Source organism: Hyla sarda, chromosome 1 (genome assembly GCF_029499605.1).
Source record: "Hyla sarda isolate aHylSar1 chromosome 1, aHylSar1.hap1, whole genome shotgun sequence".
Classification (NCBI taxonomy): domain Eukaryota; kingdom Metazoa; phylum Chordata; class Amphibia; order Anura; family Hylidae; genus Hyla; species Hyla sarda.
In genome coordinates this window covers 524,252,064-524,277,166 of record NC_079189.1, presented here as the reverse complement: position 1 = coordinate 524,277,166, position 25,103 = coordinate 524,252,064, and the positions used below count along the sequence as shown (strand labels likewise).

The following is a 25,103-nucleotide window of genomic DNA, read 5'->3' as shown; positions in this document are numbered from 1 at the left end:
GTTTTTTCCCATTTTACCCCCAAAAAGCGTAATAAAAAAATACACATATTTGGTATCGAAGCGTGCGTAAATGTCCCAACTATCAAAATATAATGTTAATGATCCCATGCGGTGAACGGCGTAAACGTAAAAAATTTAAAAAGTCCAAAAATGCTGCTTTTTTGTCACATTTTATAAAAAAAAAAAATAATTATCTAAAGTTTTATATATGCAAATGTGGTATCTAAAAAAAGTACAGATGACGGCGCAAAAACCACCCTACATATGGAAAAATGAATAAGTTATAGGTGGTCAAAATAGGGCGATTTTTTTTAAGCGGTACAAAAATATAAAAGTATCTAGCCATGGGTATCATTTTAGTCGTATTGACCCACAGAATAAAGAACACATGTCATTTTTGCCGTAAATTGTACAGTGTGAAAACGAACCCCCTCAAAATGTGCAAAATGTTATTTTTCATTTAAATTTCCTCCCTAAAAAAACATTTTTTTTGGGTTCGCCGTGAATTTTATGGTAAAATTAGAGATTTCATTACAAAGTACAATTGGTCACGCAAAAAAAAGCCCTTATATGGGTCTGTAGATGGAAATATAAAAGAGTTATGGATTTTAGAAGGCGAGGAGGAAAAAACAAAAATGCAAAAATAAAATTGGCCTGGTCCTTAAGGTGAAAATGGGCTTAGTCCTTAAGGGGTTAAAGGGGTTCTCCAGGAAAAAACTATTTTTTTATATATTGACTGGCTCCAGAAAGTTAAATGGATTTGTATATTACTTCTATAAAAAATCTTAATCCTTTCAGTACAATGTTGCCAGACAGAAAAGAACAACTCAACTTCAGCAGCTGATAATTATTGGAAGGATTAAGATTTTTTAATAGAAGTCATTTACAAATTTGTTTAACTTTCTGGAGCCAGTTGATATAAAAAAAAAGTATTTTTTTCCCTGGAACACCCCTTTAATGCTATGTCAAGGATAATAAACTGAGCATCATGATACAAAGATAATGGCCCACAAATAATACAAAACATGCTTATACTAAGCTGCACATCACAAAATATTCTTTATATGAAAATTATGAACAATGTAATTTCAAAAAGCCAGCCTGATGAAGCTTGTATGATGGTGAAAAAGGTGGGTGTATCTCCTAGACCTAAGCCCTGCTAGGACAGGTTAATTATCATGTCTATCTATGGAGACCTTATGTACATTTTCTTGATTGCATTGCTTTGCAAATTTTTTTCATATGATTATTAAATAAAATGCTATTTTGTGTACAAACTTTTTTCTTCCTGGTATTGTAATTTTGGCACTTTTGTCTTTTTATGTCATTTAATTATGCTTGATGGGTGGTTGGATACCTTATAAAGGTTTATAAAACATTTTTTTTTTTAAAGATGACTATTATTTACTAATATTTTTCACATTCCAATATACAGTATAATAAATAAAAATTTGCCTCCATCACTTGGTATTAACCTCTTAAGGACCAAGGACATTCTGGAACATCCCCGCGCCCTAGGCTTTAAGGACCAAGGACGTTCCAGAACGTCCTGGTGTTTCTCCGGTCTCTGCTGCGCGCCGGGCAGAGATCGGAGCGGGATGCCTGCTGTAATTGTTCAGCAGGCATGTCGTGCAAATGCCGAGGGGGGTCATTACGGGTCTATGGTGACCCGGAATATAAGGGGGATCGCGGGTGTCTAAGACACCCACAATCCCCCTGAAGATATAGGAGTGAGGTGGCAGGGGTGCCACCCCTCCTATCCCTGCTATTGGTGGTCTAGACGCGACCACCAATAGCAGATCGGGGGCGGGGGGGTTAACTTTCGTTTTCCCCGTCCTGCCCACCCACAATAGGCGGGGCAGGACGGGGAAATGACGGGGACCGGCGCCGAAGATCCACTTACCGATCCAGGCGGGCGACGGAGATCGGCGGGCGGTGATGAAGTGCGGCTGGATCCAACGAAAGTCGGTGAGTTGCCTAGCCACATCTGCAGGGTATAGTTTGAGACCATTATACAGTGGTCTCTGATTGTAGCCCTCCAGATGTTGCAAAACTACAACTCCCAGCATGCCCAGACAGCTGTTTGGGCTTGCTGGGAGTTATAGTTTTGCAACAGCTGGAGGGCTACAGTTTGAGACCACTATATGGTAGTCTCTGAACTATAGCCCTCCAGATCTTGCAAAACTACAACTCCTAGCATACCCACACAACTGTTTGCTGTCTGGGCCTGCTGGGATTTGTAGTTTTGCAGCATCTGGATGTCCACAGTTTGCAGTGGTCTCTATACTGTAGCTCTCCAGATGTTGCAAACCTGCAAATCCCAGCATGCTGGGAATTGTAGTTGCGATCCCTCTAGCTGTTGCATAACTACATCTCCCAGCATGTCCTTCGGTGATCAGTACATGCTGGGAGTTGTAGTTTTGCAACAGCTGGAGGCACACTGGTTGGAAAATATTGAGTTAGATAACAGAACCTAACTGAAGGTTTTCCAACCAATGTGCCACCAGCTGTTGCAAAAGTACAACTCCCAGCCTGCATGGTCTGTCAGTACATGCTGGGAGTTGTAGTTTTGAAAAAGCTGGAGGTTTGCCCCCCCCCCCATGTGAACGTACAGGGTACATTCACACGGGCAGGCTTACGGTAAGTTTTCTGCTTCAAGTATGAGCTGCGGCAAATTTTTCGCCGCAGCGCAAACTCCTAGCAGGGAACTCACTTTAAACCGCCGCCAGTGTGAATGTACCCTAAAAACACTACACTACACTAACACATAATAAAGGGTAAAACACTACATATACACCCCCTTACACTGCCCCCCCCCAATAAAAATTAAAAACGTTTTGTACGGCAGTGTTTCAAAAACGGAGCCTCCAGCTGTTGCAGAACAACAACTCCCAGCATTTCTGGACAGCCACTGGGAGTTTAGCAACAGCTGGAGGCACCCTAACAAATTTTGGGGGGCTTTTTCTCCTTTTACCCCTTATGAAAAGGTGAAGTTGGGGTCTACACCAGCATGTTAGTGTAAAAAAATTAATTTTTTACACTAACATGCTGGTGTTGCCCTATACTTTTCATTTTGACAAGAGGCAAATGGGAAAAAAGCCCCCCAAAATGTGTAATGCAATTTCTCCCGACTACGGAGATACCCCATATGTGGGCGCAAAGTGCTCTGGGGGAGGACAACAAGGCCCAGAAGGGAGAGTGCACCATGTACATTTGAGGTGATTTGCACAGGGGTGGCTAATTGTTACAGCGGTTTTGACAAACGCAAAAAAAAAAAAAAACACATGTGACCCCATTTCGGAAACTATACCCCTCACGGAATGTAATGAGGGGTGCAGTGAGAATTTACACCCCACTGGTGTCTGACAGATCTTTGGAACAGTGGGCTGTGCAAATTAAAAACTTTGTACAGCCCACTGTTCAAAAGATCTGACAGACACCAGTGGGGGGTAAATGCTCACTGTACCCCTTGTTACGTTCCTCAAGGGGTCTAGTTTCCAAAATGGTATGCCATGTGGGGGTTATTTTACTGTCCTGGGACCATAGGGGCTTCCTAAATGCGACATGCCCCCCGAGCAAAATTTGCTCTCCAAAAGCTAAATGTGACTCCTTCACTTCTGAGCATTGTAGTTCGCCCGTAGTGCACTTCCGGTCACATATGGGGTACCTTCATACTCAGAAGAGATGGGGTTACACATTTTGGGGGGTATTTTCTGCTATTAACCCTTGCAAAAATGTGAAATTTGGGGGGAAACACATTTTAGTGACATTTTTTTTTTTACATATGCAAAAGTCGTGAAACCCCTATGGGGTATTAAGGCTCACTTTATTCCTTGTTACGTTCCTCAAGGGGTCTAGTTTCCAAAATGGTATGCCATGTGGTTTTTTTTTAGCTGTCCTGGCACCATAGGGGCTTCCTCAATGCGACATGCCCCCCCCCCCCCCGAGCAAAATTTGCTCTCAAAAAGCCAAATATGACTCCTTCTCTTCTGAGCATTGTAGTTCGCCCGTAGTGCACTTCAGGTCAACTTATGGGGTACCTCCATACTCACAGTATACATTTTCTCCTTTTACCCCTTTTAAAAATTCCAAAATTGGGTCTACAAGAACATGCGAGTGTGAAAAATGAAGATTGTGAATTTTCTCCTTCACTTTGCTGCTATTCCTGTGAAACACCTAAAGGGTTAAAACGCTGACTGAATGTAATTTTGAATAGTTTGGGGGGTGCAGTTTTCATAATGGGGTCATTTGTGGGGAATTTCTAAGATGAAGACCCTTCAAATCCACTTCAAACCTGAACTGGTCCCTGAAAAATTGTGAGTTTGAAAATTTTGTGAAAAATTGGAAAATTGCTGCTGAAATTTGAAGCCCTTTGGTGTCTTCCAAAATTAAAAAGTTGTCAATTTTATGATGCAAACATAAAGTAGACATATTGAATATGTGAATCGAAAAAAAAAAATTTGGAATATCCATTTTCCTTACAAGCAGAGAGCTTCAAAGTTAGAAAAATGCAAAATTTTCTAATTTTTCATCAAATTGTGGGATTTTTCACCAAGAAATTATGCAAGTTACCACAAAATTTGGCCACTATGTTAAAGTAGAATATGTCATGAAAAAAACAATCTCGGAATCAGAATGATAACTAAAAGCATTCCAGAGTTATTAATGTTTAAAGTGACAGTGGTCAGATGTGCAAAAAATGCTCTGGTCCAAAGGTGTAAAATGGCCTGGTCCTTAGGGGGTTAATATTCACAAATGGAGATGGAGATTTATCAAAACCTGTGCAGAGGAAAAGTTTCCCAGTTGCCCATAGCAACCAATTAGATCTCTTCTTTCATTTTAAAAAAATCAAAGAGGCAAACTGATTGGTTGCTATGGGCAACTTTTCTCTGCACAAGTTTTGATAAATCTCCCCCAATGCCCTGGTGTTAAGTTGTTCCCTTTTAGTCAGCAAACCATAATTCAGCCATTTCTAAGCTCAATCCATAGCAAAGCGAAAGAAGGCAAAACTGGAACTTGATTGGCGCTGGACCTCAATGTAAAGCTGTAACACCAGATTGTGGTTTAGTGCAAACTTAAAACGGTTTATCAATAGCACACATCTACATGTTTCTGGACCTAGTTGGGCCCCTTCTCAGGATAGGTGCATGATAAAAGCTCAATTGATAGATGTCTCTTACAAATTCATCTAGGAATCTCTTCTATTCTCCCTAGTATGCGTTCAGCATTCATCAGTTTCTTCCAGCATTTGGAACCCTGTGTATGTCATCATGGGAGCCAGCACCTTCGTAGAAACACTGATCAGCTCTCTGCAGGTGCATCTACAAACCCAGTAGTGCTGCTAAGCATCATGGAATCTGAGGGCATTTTTCATCAGTATTGGATGTACTGGCAGATCCAGGATGTCAGATCCCACCTCTCAGGAAAGAAGTTCAGTGGATTTTGCAGTCTGCAAGGGGGCAGTAAATAGATATACATGGGCCATTGGAGCTAAAAAGTCATAACGTGGTTTCATACTGCAGAGATCAAGAACTGTGATGTCATAGCATAGAGAATACAATGGGAATTCCCTCAAATACAGAATCAGATAACTCTTAAGCCCATAGGGCATAGGTATGACTATAGCTGTGCCCCCTCACCCCTTCATAAAGTACAATCTGACATGGTAGCCATATCTTCTTGTGAAACAAAGTTGGTGGTTTACAATGTTACAAATTCTTATAAATTAGATTGTTGCAGCATATAGTATAGTATAGATGCAGTCATTTATTCAATCTTCAGGAATGGGAAAGTAGGACTTAAAAGGCTAAGCAAGTAGACAAGTCTAGACACATATCCCAATCCACTGGTCCCAATTTAATATTATTACAATTTCGGCAGAACTTTTCTGTGAAGACATTTTTTATGATGGTAATCCAATGCCTACTGCTAATGAAAACAAAAGGATCCAGATTTTTCTTATTATAATAGAGACGTATTTGAAATACGTTATTGTGTCTGGTGTCCCATGATCCTCTTTCTTTACTTGACCTGCAGCTGCAGCACATGACCTCGTCTTCCAGAATATTTGTCCCAGAACCACGTTTCCATCCTGTGGTTTGCTAAATCCGGTAATGTATTTTTGAGATTTCTGCCATATATTCTATCTCGCTGCTTTTCTTGACAATGTATTCATGAAGATCATCTAGTATTATGTAATGCCAGACCAGAGACAGTGTTCCAGGAGTGGAAAATCTAGCCTGGGATGTAGGGGAAGGAGCCCAAATGGATATACGGATATGTCCCCCCCACCACTATCTTCTCACACAAAATAATGGGAAGACAGTACAGCTAAAAACAATTTTTCCAACAAGGTGACAGACATAAGTACACTAACTCAGCACTACTCTTTCCCTGGATATTACCAGGGCTAAGTGGCCTGGATTCTGTATAACTGGGTGCTGGAGCCCGGCACCAAATAACGTATCCCATCAATTAAACTTCATTTAATATATATATATATATATATATATATATATATATATATATATATATATATATATTAGTATATCTTCAACTACAGTATATATTGTAAATATAGAATACAGTAATAGTAAATAATATTTATATTTTATATATTGTGGCATTATCATTATACATTGACCAAAGATTGTACATACTAGAGATGAACAAAGTTACAATGATTCGATTCGTCACAAACTGCTCGGCTCGGCAGTTGCTGACTTTAGCCTGCATAAATTAGTTAAGCTTTCAGGTGCTTCGGTGGGCTGGAAAAGGTGGATGCAGTCCTAGGAGACTCTTCTAGGACTGTATCAACCTTTTCCAGCCCACTGGAGCCCCTGAAAGCTGAAATAATTTATGCAGTCTAAAGTCAGCAACTGCAGAGCCGAGACGTTCGTGACGAATCGAATCACTGTAAGTTCGCTCATCTGTAATAGATACCAGTAAAAAAAAAAAAAGCTATGCTTATATACTCTCTTGATCCTCTGTCATCAACGTTATTAAAGAGCTTGGTTAAGGAGGGTAGCACTTCTGGGGGTGGCCATACATTTTTAATAAATGTTGGTTGAATGTTTGTTTGGCTGACAGTTATCTCTCTCAACCTCCTCATACACATGAACGTTCAGCACAGCCAAAATTTCCCATTTTCAACATCATCAGTAATTGGGAGGCTGCCATACATAGTAGACAGGTAGTGGGTGCAGATGACTTTAGTATAAGGAGAATAAACACCTTGGGACTGGACACAGCAAATGAACTTAGTACTTTGCACTGTCCCATTCACTACCCTACTATCATTGTAGTGTGTCTGATACAGAACTGTGTATTTGGTATCAGTTTAAAGTGTTCCTACTAATGAGGTATAACTTACCTTTATTCATCAATTATAGCCAATAGAATGGCTCTAGGAATGGTCTGAGTTTTATGAAACTGTAACCGATGCATATGGAAAAGATCTGCAAATACATTTCATTAGTTGTCCTTTTAACTCTTGGCTACAGGAGTCAGGCTTATTGTACAGTATCTCCCTGCCCTCTTTCTTCAGGACTTCAGTGTGGTCTGGCTTGTCTTCTGCACGCCATTAATCGTCTTTAATGAAGAAGCACCTGCAGCCCCCAGAACTAGTCCAGAGTGAATGTTGGGACATCTGCCCACCCCACCCTGTGATTAATACATTTCACTAGAGTAAGAGTCACAATGACTGAGTCAGAGAGCACTCTACAGGGCAAACTGCAAAAAGGAAATCGTGTTTAGAAGAAAAACACATTTGTTTATGGCTAAAGATCAGAACTGTTGTTTCCTCATCATCATTTTCTTTCTTTCTTTGCGTTTATACTGCAGCTATAGCAATGATGCTAATAACATATATTGTTTGGATTATGCAGTATACAGTAATAATAGAATGTAAGAATCAGCTCATTACTTGTCAGGATCCTTGGAGATTCAATTATTATCCAGAGCACATGAGGTGATAGCCGGGCTGACTCCTGGTGAGATACAGGTAATGAAATCTGGTAAATCCTCCGGCTACAAATAGGTATAGAAGACATAGCTTAAACAACACACCATAAACAACTGAAATGCTGACACATTAGTAATTCTTAATCATGGCAGTGTACATATTTGATTGTACTTATCTGTTAATAAAAATTATCGATCCTATTGGCCCTGGAGAACTCCCCGAGCTCCCAGTCCTCGTTCTGTCTATCCCCGATCTCTAACAAATTCTTCTGTTCTACCCGAGGCTCCAAATTCTCTGGGATCGATAGGACTGCAAGTGTGCTGTTCAGGACGGCATATTTGGAAACCCTTCCTAGTGGCTTCATGTTGGTGATCATGGATTTTCTTCACCCTGTGGTGGTTCTTTCATGCCCTTTTTCCGTTCATTAAGTCTGGTTTTAATAGCTTGAAGAAACCTCTTGGCCTGACATGAGCTTCCAGACTCATCCAGCATTCTCATCTTGACGGGACTAGACGGGAGAGCGCCAGGGGAGCAGCATCTTTTCACACCTCAGCTGAAGGAGGACACTATACTTTCTTTCTGCCTTGCTCACTGCATACTGCTACTATACAGACAACCAAATTATTTCATGTAAACCGAGTGCTATACATCTTTCTGTAGTTATCTTATGGACTGTGAAATGTGTTGTAAACAAATTTTTACTAAACATATTTTTGCCTAATAGGCTAAACAATTGAGAGAAGGAGAATGGTGGGAGAAACATTCATCTCTGTCCAACACATCTGTTCCTCAGTATAGTGCAGACAATCCACAATAATGAGGTGCAATGCAGCTGTTGGTAAAATCATTTCTTATAGTATACAGATGAAGTTCACCTAAGCAGCTACCATAGGATATGCTGGCTAAACACGTCACCCAAAATATTCAGTATTTGATGAGATATGGTTAGACTAAAGACTCCCCACCATTGACCACCTAACCCATGATTTAGGCCGGGTTCACACTGCAGAATCCCTGGACGGATCGAGATTCTCTTGGTACCACAAAATTAAAAGTTATCCCACCGATCATGAAAAAAGAGGTACTTTGTACCCTGAGTGAATGGAGGGGTAGCCACTATTAACTTACTATAGATTTATTATAGCCAAGTACAGCACTTGGCTATGTTTTGAAGGCCAATGGACATTGTATAGAGTAGTGACTGAGCATGCATGCTGCTGTTTTATTCAGTTAGGGGGCAAAGGTCTTCTCTTCTCATGATCGGCGTTGCCCAAAGATCAAACCACCACCGATCAGCTAGTTGTCACCTATTCTTGGGATAAGTAATAACCTTTAAAGGGAGATTCTGGCTTTACACATCTTATCCCCTATCCAAAGGATAGGGGATAAGATTTATCATTGCAGGGGTCCTGCTGCTGGGGATCCCCATGATCTCGGTGCAGCCCCCGGCATTCGGTGTCAGGTGCTGCCTCCGAGACAGGGACGAGACATCACGGCCACGTCCCCTAGTGACGTCACTCCACACCCCCTCCCATAGACATGAATGGAGGGGGCGTGGCGTGATATCACTAGGGGGTGAGGCCGTGATGTCACCATCTCAGAGGCAGTACCCTGCACAGGCAGGTCCCCTATGATCATACATCTTATCCCATATCCTTTGGATAGTGGATAAGATGTATAAAGCCAGAATCCCCTTTAATCTTTGTATTCTGTTTATTTAGCAGGATTTGACCTGGCAAAAGATGCTGCATGCAGTACTTTTTTGTGTGGTCAAATCCTGCTAAATAAACGGACTTCAAAGGGAAATCCAACTGACCCCATTCAAGTCAATATGATCTCTCGGAATCCATTAGTGGCCATTGTGCTATGGACTGCCCTCAACGAGGCTCCGAGGCAGGTGTGAATATAGGTTTATGTGGCAGTTGCAAAGTTAAAGATACCTGATACATCTCTGACAAAATATACTGTCTATTTCCAAAGTCAACCAGCAGGATATTGGGAGAAGTCAAGTGTATAAATATGGTAAATTATATGAATTTATAAATCAATATAAAAGAACATTGTTGTAAAGCTTTTCTTTGAAAAAAAAAAAAAAAAAGTTGAGCTTTGTTGAGCCTACAGATATGCTTACAAATGAATGTGGTGACTTTTACTCACTATAGAAACTTCAAGCAAAATATTCTGAGATAACGTCAAACTTTCACGTTCCCTAATTTGTTACCACACTTGTAACCACAAGATGTTTATGAGCTCATGTGAGGAAACAAATTGCTCACTTGCAAAGCACATAAAAGGTATATTTTTTCTACCATTTCCACAAGAAAACTCTAATAAATCAACGAATGTCATTTGTACAGTACATTTCACCTATTTCTAGCATGATAAGCAGATGACATGCACCCAGGATCTCGTGCTGTATTTTGAAAGAATTCAAGAGGAAAATAAGTCTGTAATAAAATACATAATTTCTTTTTTTTTGTAAATGGGAGTAAATAAATCAACAGTATTTCTTTTTTATTTATTGAAAAAGGTGAGTCAAAATCCTACAAATACATAGCCATAATAAACATATCAGTATGTAACTATAGTAAATGTAATATGTTTTAACAAGGGCAAAATATATTAACTAAAACAATAGAAAAATAATATAGTCATTTTGCAGGGCTGTGAGGGGCCACACCGCATTCATGCTAAGCCTTGCCCACTTAATAAAAGAGTGCGAGTGCAGCGTAGAAGGGTAAAAAGTCTCAAATTTGCTGGAAAAGTCCTGTACACTTTCAATAATTGCTGGCCAAATGTAAGCTGACAGCTATGTTGTCCTCCCCGTGCGCATGAACATTCAGTGTGGCTGAACATTCATGGGGAAGAAAGGGGTAAGCTACAACCCTGCAGTTCTAACAGTGGGGTATCTCTCCCAGAACGAAAGGGTTGGATGACAAAAATCAGGAAAGGACCAGGAAAATCTGATCCCTGACACTCAGCAGGATATAGGCATCAGAGCACAGAAGCTGTAAATGGTCTTCATATTGTTCTAATTATGTGTAGAGAGCAGGTTTATTGACTGTACTATTTTTAATATTTGGTATTTTCATAGCCACTGTCAGAATCAAAAACTTTGTATATGTTATACATCTTGGCAAAACATTTCCAATATATTTAATAAAAAAATGGATCTCCTTTTTATAGAAATCAAGTTTTGTAAGAAAAAAAAAAGGACCGCTGGGGTCTTCCATCAAGAACATAATCCTGTCCAGCTGCAGCATAATCTTTGTCCCGGCTTAAGCACAGGCATGGACAAAGTCCTAGAAATGAGAGTAGGACTAGCACTCCTCTGTGCTCAACCCTGTCCTGATGCCTGTCTGAAAACAAAGAGGAGGGGGTTATGGAGCAGCCTGCAGTGATTAGATGCACAACACACTAAGGGCAGAAGTGAATCCATGGTGAGTGAGTGAGGGCGGGCTCAGTGTTGGCTTTGGACTTGCCCCTTTCCCTAGCAGTAGACATCAGAATGAGTGAGCAGCAGAACATATGGATTTGTAAGATATGATATATGATAGCTATGCTTTATGCTTCATTTTTAATAGAAATAACATGTCTGTTTTTTTTGCCATTTACAGTACTACTCTTGCTTATGGGCAATGCCTGGTATTGCAGCTCAGCACTATTCACTTGAACAGGGCCTGTAATACCAGGCACTGGCCTTGAACAATTGTGACTTTTTATAATCTGATAAAATCCCTGTAACAATAATGTGTCCATACAAAGTTGTCTGAAACTGCCAATACAGTTCAACAATATAATTTTTATTGGTCTTTACCCGATATAAGATGTTACAGGAAAGATAGACTGGGCAGGCTGAATAGTTCCAAAAGGAGATAAGTGGATGCCAGACGGCTCTGTCAGTGGCTTAGGTGGCAGAACAGAGCTTGTTATTAGGAGCCTTTACACAGCTCAGTTATCCTGTAGACTGCAGGAACAATCGCTGGACCATTCACTTACCTCATTGTCAGCTGCACTTCACCTCTTTATATGAAACAAGGATTTTTACTGCCGGATAATCCCAGCAAACAACAGCTGATATCTGGGGCTTTTACAATAATGGCCCCATTTCGCTGACATACCCTTTTGCTGACATACCTGAATATAGGGGAATCAGGTAGTGGTTGGATAAATCAGTGTCTGTCCAGATATCTAAATTGTGTGGATTTTAATATATATATATATATATATATATATATATATATATATATGTGTATATCTATCTATCTATTTATATATATATATATATATATATATATATAAAATTTAATTTTGTGTCCAGTTTCTTCCAGCTGTTGTCTGTAGAATATATAACAGCTAGATAAATAAGGAATGACTTTATTCTATTGTATAAGTAATTACATCTGTATTGTGCAGCACTTAGTGAAGCCGACAGTGGATTAATGTTACCTTTTTGAAACCTTTGTTTTGCATTTCTTGAATTATATTTTTTTTATTGTAAATATGTTTAAAGTAAAATAAAGCAGGTTCCATTAAACGTTATACCCCCTACCTTTCAAGCAGATGCACATACTCAGTAAACAGAGTAATCCTATATATGAGCACATCCTAAGTGGTACCTTGGCCCAGGGTTTTAGAGCCCTTATTGTGTTTCCCGCCCACATAGTAAAAAATGTTGTTTTCACCAAGTCTTAAGCTACATTATTTCTGTAACTCCCCAGTGACAGGAACAGCATAGCTCACTCTGCTACACTGTCTACGCCACTCCGACTCATTTCTGTAAGAGTTTCATTGTTGTGTACTGCTGGTGTTTTACAAAACTACGTTTTTTTAAGGGTACTTCAGCGCATTTTTCTGCCCTCATAAGTGCATACCGCATACATACATCAAAGTAGTATACTATTTTGTATCTGTTAATCTGTCAAGTGCGTACATACTGTGAAAGGACAGACTAAAGTAATCACCTGCTGGTGTTTTACAAAAAGAAAGAGTTTTTAGGCGTACTGTAGCACATTTTTCTGCCCTCATCACTGCATACCGCATACGTACATCTAAGTAGTGAACTATTTTGTACCTGTTTATTTGTCAAGGGCCCTACATACTGTGAAACGACAGACAAAAGTAATCACCGGATGGTGTTTTACAAAAATACTGAGTTTTTAGGCATACTGAAGCGCATTTTTCTGTCCTCATAAGTGCACACCACATACGTACATTTAAGTAGTGTACTATTTTGTACCTGTTAATCTATCAAGGGCATACATACTGTGAAAGGACAGACAAAAGTAATCAGTGGCTGGTGTTTTACAAAAATACGTTTTTTAAGCATACTGTACCACATTTTTCTGCCCTCATAAGTGCATACCACATACGTACATCTAAGTAGTGTACTATTCTGTATCTGATAATTTGTCAAGGGCCTATATACTGTGAAAGTCCAGGCAAATGTACTCACCGGCTGGTGTTGTACTCAAATACTTTTTTAAGCATACTGTACCACATTTTTCTGCCATCATAAGTGCATACCTGATACCACATACCTACATCTAAGTAGTGTACTATTTTTTACCTGATAATCTGTCAAGGGCCTACATACTTTCAAAGTCTAGGCAAAAGTACTCACCGGCTGGTGTTGTACGCAGATACTTTTTTAAGTGTACTGTAGAGCATTTTTCTGCCCACATCAGTGTATACCACATACTTACATCTAAGTAGTGTACTATTTTGTACCTGTTAATCTGTCAAGGGCCTAGATACTGTGAAAGGCCAGCCAAAGGTGCACACCTGCTGCTGTTCTAGACAAATACTGTCTTATTCGTAGTGAAGTGCATTGTACTCCTCTCATATACACACTAATTATGTCAGGCAGAGAAGTGCCAGGACGTACACAGAGAGGCCTGAACTTCCATTATCCGCTAGCGGTTGTATCTCGACCAGCAACCCATCTGCTGTCGTCGATAGGTTAACACGGTCATACACTTCATCACAAGTGACATCTGACACCCCCCAATCAGCTGTTGGTAGGTTCCTCAGACACAACCCTCAGTTGGCATGTCCCGGGAGCCGTCCCTGTTCTCCCATTGCCTCTGTCCTATGCTGTTCCCTCCCCTACAGAAGTATCTTATGCTGTGGGTTCAGCTCCACTATTCACTGAGGACGATCTAATAGAGGACAGTCAGCAGCTCCTGCCCAGCCAACAAATGGAGGAGACATCCACCGCTTCCTCCCCTAATGTAAAGGCAGGCTTCAAACAATGGCGCAGGTCACAGGACGAACATGGGTGAGTAAAAGCAAGGGTAGTTTATTCTCCCAGCATGTAACGTGTTTCACTGCAGCAGCAGCTTCATCAGGCATGATAAGAATCACATGAATGTCGAATTTATCCAGAAGGTGAGAGGACACGTCAACAGGGGGCGAGGAAAAAAAGTGTAGGAAAAGGTAGATGGAATAGGGAGGGAAGGACTTGGACGTTCTCCTCACCAAGGGGCAAATTCTACAAATATATATACAAATATATATATATATATATATATATATATATATATATATATATATATAATATATATATACAATATAAAAGTTATATATATATAAAAATATACATATAAAACAATTATTATGAACTAAAATAAAAAATAACAATAATAATAATGATGACAAATGAGAATGAGAAGATAGAGAACGGTCGTGATTTTTAACGAGCATTCTCTATGGTCTCATTCAGACCATGCGGTACCAAAGTAGACAGAGAAAAATCCAGTATGATTCATGGTTAATTAGATATTGAAAATTTTTAGGTTTTGAAAGTGGAACAGATTCAAGTATAATTAAACGTAGGGATGTTGGGTCATTTTTATGAACGAAGGTAAAATGACGTGACACACTGTGTAGTGTGAATTTATTCTTAATTAATATTGGATCTATGTTTGGACATACGACAACGCACAGTTTGAATCGTGCGTCCAATATATTGTAAATTGCAGCTGCAAGATAACAAATATATTGCAAATTGAGTATTGCAACTTAAACATTGCTGAATTTTTAAAGATTTTTTAGTATAAGAGGAGGAAAATTTATCCACAAATGGATTCATCATATTGCAACATAAGCAACGGATTTTATTGCACGGCGAGCAACCCCAGGTGGGAGAAGTAGCTTGCTCTGCTAGGTGGGCTAGTAGTGATGAGGAGAGTAACGTGGGAGGCGGTGTTGCCAGGGTTCAGGGTCCTGAGGCAGACACTGTTGAGGAACTTGAGGAGGACATCAGTGACGTGCCGAAACTTGTTGATGATGATGAAGCCGATCGCAATTGGGAGCCGGGTGCAGAAGGGGCCTCATCATCTTCAGGAGAAGAGAGTTGCAGGATGCCCGTGAGGCAGGAGCAAGGTGGTAGCATGGCTGGAAGTTAGCATGGTGGGGGAAGGGGAAATTCTGGAGTCAAACAGTCCCAGGGGAGACCACCTGCTTTGCCGCAGCCTACCTTCCCAGGAGGTAGTGGAACAAAGGGTTCCAGGTGACTGCGGCAGTAGCAGTCAATTAGTGCGGACTGTCGTTGGGAAAATCAGCTACTCAGCGGTGTGGCAGTTTTTCATCAAGCATCCAGAGGAGGTTCACATAGCCAAATGCAAGATATGTCGGCAGAAGGGGAAGCATGTCCAGGGTCCCAATGTTGGCAACACGGCCCTGTGTCAACATCTGCTTCACCACCATAAAGCGGCCTGGGAGTAGTGTTGAGCGGCATAGGCCATATTCGAATTCGCGAATATTCGCGCATATATGGACGAATATTCGTCACATATTCGCGAATATTCGCATATTCGTAATATTCTCATTTTATTTTCGCATATGCAAAAATTCGCGTATGCGAAAATAACATATGCGAAAATTAGCATATAAAAAATCAGGATAAGAAACAAATTCGCATATGCGAAAATTAACATATGCTAATTTTCGCATATGCGAAAAATCGCACACCAGTCTCACACAGTAGTATTAGAGCCTTCTTTACACCACACAAGCTGGAAGCAGAGAGGGATGATCACTGTGATGTGTACTGTGAAAAAAAAACCGAATATTCGTAATTACGAATATATAGCGCTATATTCGCGAATATGCGATATTCGCGAAGAAAATTCGTATTGCGAATATTCGCGAGCAACACTACCTGGGTGAACCGTGGCTCCGATGTAGTGGTCCAGCCTGCTGCATCACCCAGTGGTACGCCGCTCCCATTTTCAGACAGCCAAGGCTCCACAACCTCAGCCGAAGGGATACCCTCCTTCTGTCGCTCCAGATGCTCCTGCTTCTCCTACTTTTAGTTAGCCATTCCGCCAACAATCCATGCGCGAAGCCATGTCCAAGAGACAACAGTATGCGCCCACTCATCCAACGGCATAGAAGCTGAATGTGCTCCTGTCTTAGTTGCTGGTGCTGCAGTCCCTCCCTATTCAAGTGGTGAGCTTTGCACCTTTCAGAGAACTGATGGCTTGTGCCGAGCCGAGGTGGAGAGTGCCAAGCCGTAATTTCTTTGCGAAGAAGGCAGTACCAGGCCTGCACAATTTTGTGGAAGAGAAGGTGGTCCAGTCCTTGAGCCTGTCGGTGTGAACCAAAGTCCACGGCAGCGCTGACGCCTGGAGCTGTAACTATGGACAGTGACAATACATGTCCATTACGGCTCACTGGGTGAATGTGGTTCCTGCACAGCTACACCAACTTGGACAAGTCACGCCGCTTTCTCCTTCATGCTCTCAGGCCATTGGTCCTGTGACAGTGTGCGACTCCGTCTTCTCATCCTCCCCCGTGTCCTCAGCCTCCCCTGCCCAGACCAGTCTCAGTGGCCCTTAAGCATACCATGTGTGCAGGGCACAGTGGTGTCAGACTGTTCTTCACATGGTTTGCCTAGGCGAAAAGAGTCACACAGGGGAGGAACTGCTAAAAGTCATTTGTAAATAAATCGGAGCATGGCTTACTCCACGAAAACTGGAAATGGGAACCATGGTGACTGACAATGGGAGGAATATCTTGCATGCGCTGTGACTGGGAAGGCTGAGCCATGCGCCCTGCATGGCACACATGTTCAATCTGGTTGTGAAGCAGTTCCTGAAGTGTTCCCCCCATTTGAAAGACATTTTAACAATGGGTAGTAAACTTAGCATGCACTTAAGCCACTCGTACACCGCAAAGCACACCCACCTTGAGGTGCAGCGTCAGAACGGTATCCCCCAACATAGTCTGATTTGTGACATTGCCACACGTTAGAATTCCACCCTCCATATGTTGGACATACTATAAGAACAGAGAAAAGCCATCACTGATTTCTTGATTATCCAAGCCGATAGGGGTACTCCCCTGTGTAACTTCAATGTGAACCAGTGGGTGCTCATACGTGACACCTGCCATTTGCTCAGGCCCTTTGAGGAAGTCGCCAGGATTACGGGATGAACAACGTAATTCCACTGCTTCATTTCTTACAACATGTGTTGGAAACGATGGCTGATAAGGGCACTGGAGACATGGCACCTACATCTCAAGGCCACATGAGCCCTGTGGTGCCTGAACTGGAGGAGGAGGAGGAAGAAGGGGAAGGGGCACAGTGGAGCACAGTTTAGGTTTCGCCTAATGGGCGGTTTTTCCTAGTAATCTGACAGGAGAGGAGGAGCAGGAGCAGCCAGAGGAGCTAGAGGGTTATGAGGAAGGCAAGACAGAGGACTCAGATACACCATGGCAGTATGCAGTGGAAATGGAGGCAGAGAGTCCCTCCGAGTCACTTGCACAAATGGCACGATGCATGCTCACTTGCTTGCGTAGTGACAGCCGAATTGTCACCATTTGGCAGCGGGATGACTTCTGGATCTCCACCTTATTGGACCCTCGCTATCATCACAAAATAGGGGCCCTTTTTACACCCACTGAGAGGGAGGACAAAATGACCTACTACAGAGGCATCCTATGTAGTCAGTTGGCCGATGCCTATTGGTGCCATCGTCCATCGTCTCGCAGGTCTAAATTGGGGGCCCCCCTGCGTTCACCTTCCCCTGCCATGGCTGCTGGGGAGGGGTGGGGTGGCAGAAGCTGCCCTGTCCAGCCAGTAGTGTGCCATCAGAGTGGGTGTTTAGTGCAGCCGGGGCCATAGTCACCCCAAGAAGAACTTGTCTGTCCACGAAAAATGACCTTTGTGAAGATGAATGAGGCATGGATCATCCAGGATTTCCAACCACCAATGCCAGATGCATGAGAGTAGATTGACCATGGTGCCACACCAACATTTCGCAAATATGGATAGTGCCAAACACATTTAAGGCGCCGCTCCCAAGTTACAAACATTCCTCCGCATCAGACCTTTTTTCACCCACCTTCGTCACCGGGTACTGGTATTGCCACCCACCGCACCACTCACCGGGTCACTTTTAGGACTCCTGATGCTGCTGCTGCCACCTCCAGGCTGTCTCATTCAGCCACTATATGGCCTCTTCTCATGCTTCAGCCAACTCCAGGCTGTGTCATTCAGCCACTTTATGTTCTCCTCATGCTTCAGCCACCTCCAGGCCTGCATCCAATATATGGTTTACTGATGCTTAAGCCAGCTCCAGTCTGTGTCATTCAGCAACTACATGGTTTAGTGATGGCGCTGGGCTTAGGACATTACCTATGTATGTTTATGGTAGTACTAGGTACCATACATCTTCAATGGAAATTTCAAAATTCATCTTTTATTCTTTGAAATTGTGAGGCCCTTTGTTCTCCTCATCTGCCGCCAACTCCAGGCTGTGCCATTACGACACTATATGGTCTCCCCATGCTGCCACAAACTCCAGGCTGTGCCATTCAGCCACTAAATGGCCTTCTCCTACTGATGCCACCTCCAGGCTCTGTCATTGTGCTGACATGGGACGTGTGACTCCTTGTTAGATTTTGTCCTTTGTACCCACACACCGGGGCCAGGACACTAAAACTTGGGAATTAAAAGTTCAATTTCAAAACCCTCGATTTCAATTTAAAAATCTTAAATTTCTATTTAAAATTCTTAAATTTCAATGGTCTTCTCATGCTTCTGCCAACTCCAGGCTGTGCAATTCAGACACTATGCGGTCTCCTCATGCGTCAGCCAACTCCAGGCTGTGCCATTCAGCCACTATATGGTCTTCTGCTATAGATATCACCTCCAGGCTCTGTCATTGTGCTGCCATGTGACATCTGCCAACTCCAGGCTGTGCCATTCAGACACTATATGGTCTCCTCATGCTTCAGCCAACTACAGGCTGTGTCATTCAGCCAATATATGGTCTACTGATGCTGCTGGGCCTGGATCTGGGCCTAAAATTTTTTATGGTAGCACTAGCTACCATAAATCTTCAATTTAAATTTCAAAATCCATCTTTTATTCTTAGGGATTGTGAAGCCCTGGTGTCTACTCATGCTGCTGCTAACTCCAGGCTGTGCCATTCAGACACTATCATTCAGGCAATATATGGTTTACTGATGCTGCTGGGCCTGGGTCTGGGAAGTAAAATGTTGTTATGGTAGCACTAGCTACCCAATTCTTCAGTTTACATTTCAGAATTCATCTTTTAATCATAGGGATTGTGCAGCCCTAGTGTCTACTTATGCTGCTGCCAACTCCAGGCTGTGTCATTCAGACAGCCACTATATGGTCTCCTCATGCTGCCAACACCTCCACGCTGTGTCATTCAGCCACTATATGGTCTCCTCATGCTTGAGCCACATCCAAGCTGTGTCATTCAGCCACGATATGGTCTTCTCATGCTGCCAACACCTCCATGCTGTGTCATTCAGCCACTATATGGTCTCCTCATGCTTCAGCCAAATCCAAGCTGTCATTCAGCCACTATATGGTCTCTTCATGCTGCCAACCCCTCCACACTGTGTCATTCAGCCACTATGTGGTCTCCTCATGCTGCCAACACCTCCACGCTGTGTCATTCAGCCACTATATGGGGAGGAAAGAAGCCTCAGGGACCACCTTGAGGACTCATGGTTCAGGCAGCATGAAAGTGATGACAGGTTTTCTTTAATGCCAATTTACTCTGCAGATTACAGCTGACTAAAGCTTCTTGTGATAAATTTATCCTCAGAATCCCCGTACTAGCTTAAAAAAATATAAATAATAAACTATATAAACATTAGTGTTTGAGCGCAAATATTCGAAATGCTAATTTTTACTGCAAATATTGGCACTTCGGGATTTCACGTATATTTAGAATTTAGTGAGATATATTCGGAATGACCAATATTAGTTTTCCTCATGGGTGTTAAGGTAGTTAGGCACCGGTTGTTTCAGAATCTGGGCCCACTTGATTGTCCCATGATAGGCCAGTTATACTGTTCATAAAATAGCTATTATCCATTCTAAACAAAATATTAGTTTCCCCGACCTCATTTTCTTTATGTCTGTCCGCATTTCGTCCAAGGTTTATAAGGTGGTGTGACAAACAAAGTGACTTTTTTGGATGTCAGTAAAGAGTGTCAGACGTGCACTGAAATGAAAAAGAAACACACCACCAGCCTTTTTCCATCCTAAATGGGAGTGCCTATGTAATAAGTTCTGTCACATTGTAAAAGTGGTGCGGTCATTTTAAATGGGTGGAAAGAAGCATAAAAGGTTTGCTAAATTCCTTCCGTCTTTGACTGAACACATGGAGGATTTTATGCATCACTAAAACATAAAACACAGATACTAGCCAACAGCATTAGCAATGCAGAACAGTAACTCCTGGGTGATCCTCTGCAATGATTTAGATTACTGGGTCAAACTCATTTGATTATTTGGCACAATCCAGAACAGACATTAACCATTAGTATCACCAAGTGTTCGGCAGGATTTATCTGCTTCCAAAACGATAGCTTCATGGTCTGGGAATCTGGTGTAAGGCCAGTGATATAAGGGAGTTAGACATTCTGTATCCAGCTATATATCTAGGTGGGACACGGCTGAATCATGACATGAGTAAGTATTGCGGTTTCATCCAGTGGTATTTCCTATAAGTAATGAGCAGCTGGCCATGTTCCTGGGCTTTCGACAGTAATGATAAAAATAAGAAATATCTTGAGAGACAATCCAACGTAGTCCATTGTTTAAGAGAACAAAGAATTTACTTGTTAGCTGATTCCTTTTATAGTTTCCACAATATAAATTGCCAAAATGCCTTACAGGTTATATTATAAACCTGGAGAAAATGCATGTAGTATGGTAATAGCATTAATACATAGCAGAAGTCTACACTGCTCACTGTTTATGAACACAGAATATAAAGTGTAAGTTCACTCTCAGTGACCTTGAATAACTCTGAGGTTGTGTTCACACTGGTTTCTGGGGGATAGGAAACATCCAAACACAAGCCTGTTCTACATATAAAAAAAACTGTAATTTTTTCCCATTAATTTCAGTTGTTATGGACGTAAAATTGAATGCACATTTATATTCGCCATTAGCGGCATTTTTAACATCAGTCTGGAATTTTTAATAATTTATTATTTACTAACACAAACAGTATTAAACATGTAGTACACGATCTCATGTATGAGAGAAACAAGGATGCAACAACCATATAGCAGAAAATATAAACAGTCCATGAGCGTCTCAGGTTTCGGGAATTGGAATTGGAAAATTGTCCAGTGAGCAATGTTTTGGGTATATCTTGATTCCATACTGCAGGACAGAACTATCTATTAAGTCCCACTAGAAAATGCAAAAAAAAGTATGGAGGATCGGTGGACGCTTCCATGGAAAATGCAGGCGTCTAAGCAATAAACCTGGAGGGCAAATACAATATCATGTATGAGTAAATAGAAAAAATATAAGAAGGAAAAACGATCAAGAAAAGAGAGATGGAGAAAGAGAGAGAGAGAGAGAGAGAGAGAGACCATCTAAATGTAGCTACGAGACCTTCAGAGCCCCTAAGCAGCCAGAAAGTTCCGCTAAAGCATACCATTGTATGCTAACAAAAGGGCATGTGATGGATGACAATTCAGACACACAATAATGAGTGAGAACCAGTGCCCATTTAGCAAAAGCTTTTTTACCATTCTATGTTTGTGGAGGAGGACCTCTTTTCTATCTAAGGTAAATAAACGTCTCAGTGTCTCCATCAGATTAGCTTTTGCAGGGGGCGATGGGGACAGCCATTCGTGAAGCAGACAGTGTTACGCCAATATGAGTATTCAGTGCGCTATCCATGGAAGGTGACTATAGAAGGCGGTCTCACATGACTCCCGTATTGTTATATGGAAGAGCACCTCAAACTATCTAAAGTCCCATTGTAGGGGCTAACCTTTTACAACAGTGTGGAAATTTTTATTCAAGTTGAAAGTTAAATTCAATTTAGTCAAGACCGTCTTGTTTTCTTTTACCACCTGTCATCCTTTTGTTTAGTAAATTACAGCATATTTATTTGAGGAATACTGTACAGTTCTCTAGATAGAAAAGGATAAAGACAACATCAGGTTGAAACCCCCTCCCCCAATTAAAACGTAAATTGTCCCATTTTCCCTATTTCACCCCCAGTGCAAGTGTTCAGTCAGGCAGCCAACCCAGGTGCAAATACAAAAGTCCAAGGAATCACAGCTGGAGTTTTTTATTTTATCCCATACAAAAATGCAACGTTTCAGCAGCAATAGACTTTGTCAAGCATGGTTGACAAAGGCTACTGCTGCCGAAACGTTGCATATTTTTATGGGATAAAATAAAAGACTCCAGCTTTTGCACAAGATCCTAAGCCTGTTTGGTGCTGTGATTCCTTGGACTTTTGCAGTTCTCTACATAGCTATCTTTATATTCCATTCTATTGTTAGGTATCCCATGTGAATATCTGCCTTGGATCACAGACCTGTCTTGAATGGTGACTTCTGTTGTTTGGTTGTTTGACTTTCTCAGTGGAAGACAATCTCTCAGGTGTTGTTTATGGCATCAGAAGAGTTCTACAGTCTATTTATGGAGATGAAACACAAAGCTGGTTGGAGTAGCAGGTGGTATACTGACCTTAAACACTCATGAGAAAGTGAAAAGCCTGGTAAGATAGGAAAGGAAAATGAGTCCTCATCTGTCCCTGAAGATTGTTTCTTGGGTTGTAGGTTTTCTTGGTATGTTCCAGATTTATACCTATTGTTCCAATAAGCAGTCAATATTATGAATCTATAACCCTCAATGTACATGATTAAAAGAGAATTATGGGACAATGAGAAGATTCTAGCTCCATGTCAAGAGTCTTGATGGATAGGTATATTTAGAGACACTTGCCTATATGTTGGTTCATATTTTTTTTTACTTTAGTGCTTCTTTATGAAACCAAATCCTATCATATCCATTGTAAGCTACTAGTGCCTGGGTTTTTTATTGCTTCTTGTCAGCAGAATAGCTCAACCTAGTATGAAAGACCTTTATAACCAATAATGCAATTAACTTATTGTAATTACTTAGTAAACAATGGCCCTGATTCACTATCTTGCCTGCCAGAATTTAGCGCATTGCGCCACAAATTTTGTCTGGGCCAGAATTTATGACAAAAAAATTTAAAAACCCGACCAACCCTCCATTTTACTTATATTGGCAGTGGTTACATCTGTAGCCCCACAGATAATTCATCTTGTAGTACTCTCCTGCTTTTTGACCTCTGGTCTGTTCCTGACTTTGCTCTTGGTTACGTACTTGAATACTTTATCTGATGCTTATGGCTCTGACCGTGACTATGTTTCTGTTCACGCTCTGCCGTGTTCTCTAAATTTTTTGCAGGTATTTATGGTCCTGATTCTGACCTAGGCTACATTATGTGCCAATTTTAGTCACTTGCTGCTTCTGCTATACTACCACTGCCAATTGAAAAATATTTATCGGATCATAACCTGGGAATTCTCCATATCTCTAAGTTCACAACTTTTAAAAGGTTAAAGCTCTTGGATCCCTTTGGAATCAGGGATAATGAATAATACAGCTTATAAGGCAGGCTTCATACTTAGGAATCTCCAGACAGAAATATTGCGACTGGAAATTCCTATCCCTATAGACTGAAACAGTGTGGAATCCGCCAAAATAACACTTGGCAGCAGAATTTCACTGTACCTCTAAAATTCCATAGTGTGGACTACGCAGCGGAATCCCATTGATAGCAATGTGATTCTGCTGCACTGGAATTTCCTAGCATAAATTCTAAGTGGAATTATGCTTGGAAATTCCTCAGTATGAATCCTGCCTTACTGAACCTTATTGGAACTAAGAATACATATTCACAATCTATTCCTTATTTGGCCAGGAAACGTTCAAAGGCAAATTAAAGCACGTAGTTATGGCATCTATCTATTGTAGTACTGAATGGTGTAAAAACTGGAAAACTTTCAAAGAATTCTGTACAACTTCATATATTATGTAATAGTACATAATAATGTTCTTTATATCTTTCAAGGTGACATTTCCAGTCAACATGGAAATGATGCACAGCCACTTCTTTACTAGGAAAATGGGATTGACAGCACTACTGGCAGACCCCAAAAAATCTTAATATGACATAAATGCCTTCTAAACATGTGCAATTTGTTTCAGAATGAATAGATTTTCATATGAAAATGTACTTATTTGGACATTTGGATCCATCCGAAGCAACAAACAAAATAATCTGAATAAACAATATGAATAAGAAGAACAAAATTACAAAAATCCGAATGATGCAAAAGACTAAATTGACAAAAACAAAGATTGTCTAATGATGAATACAGTAAAATAAATATTTTTGTTACATTTCTGCCAAGCATAATGGTAATATATTCGGATTTAATTGATTTGTTTTTCCAATGGGCGTCATTATTGTCATGTGTATCTTCTTTGGCCAATCAGCTTAGCCCTTTTGTGTTTTTGTGGAGTTAGACTCCAGACAGGAAGGGGGATATTATATTTCAGTAGGAGGCAGGGCAGATTTGGTGACTGAGAACAAACTTGTGATAAATTTGCCAAAACCTGTGCAGAGGAAAAGTGAAGCAGTTGGCCATAGCAACCTATCAGATTTCTTCTTTAATTTTACGAGACCTTTTTTAATGATAAAAAAAAGCAATCTGGTTGCTATGGGCAACTGCTTTACTTTTCCTCTGCAGAGGTTTTGATCAATCTTACCTATCGTATCTTCGCCAAAATAACTCA

At 41.0% G+C, this 25,103-nt stretch overlaps 1 protein-coding gene and 1 long non-coding RNA gene across 2 annotated transcripts in view; one reads left to right on the top strand and one right to left on the bottom strand.

Moving 5' to 3' along the window:
* VCAN (versican) overlaps nt 1-25,103 on the top strand; it is a 188,050-nt gene that overhangs the window by 3,394 nt on the left and 159,553 nt on the right. The window contains exon 2 of the mRNA XM_056538850.1: nt 6,037-6,110. The gene's annotated coding sequence lies outside the window, so the exon portion shown is untranslated. The remainder of the gene's footprint in view (nt 1-6,036; nt 6,111-25,103) is intronic.
* Nucleotides 21,487-25,103, bottom strand: part of LOC130290809 (uncharacterized) — a 66,219-nt gene continuing 62,602 nt past the window's right edge. Inside the window, exons 3-4 of the long non-coding RNA XR_008847703.1 lie at nt 22,959-23,078; nt 21,487-21,733 (exon numbers count right to left, since the gene is read on the bottom strand). This is a non-coding gene — a long non-coding RNA (uncharacterized LOC130290809). The remainder of the gene's footprint in view (nt 21,734-22,958; nt 23,079-25,103) is intronic.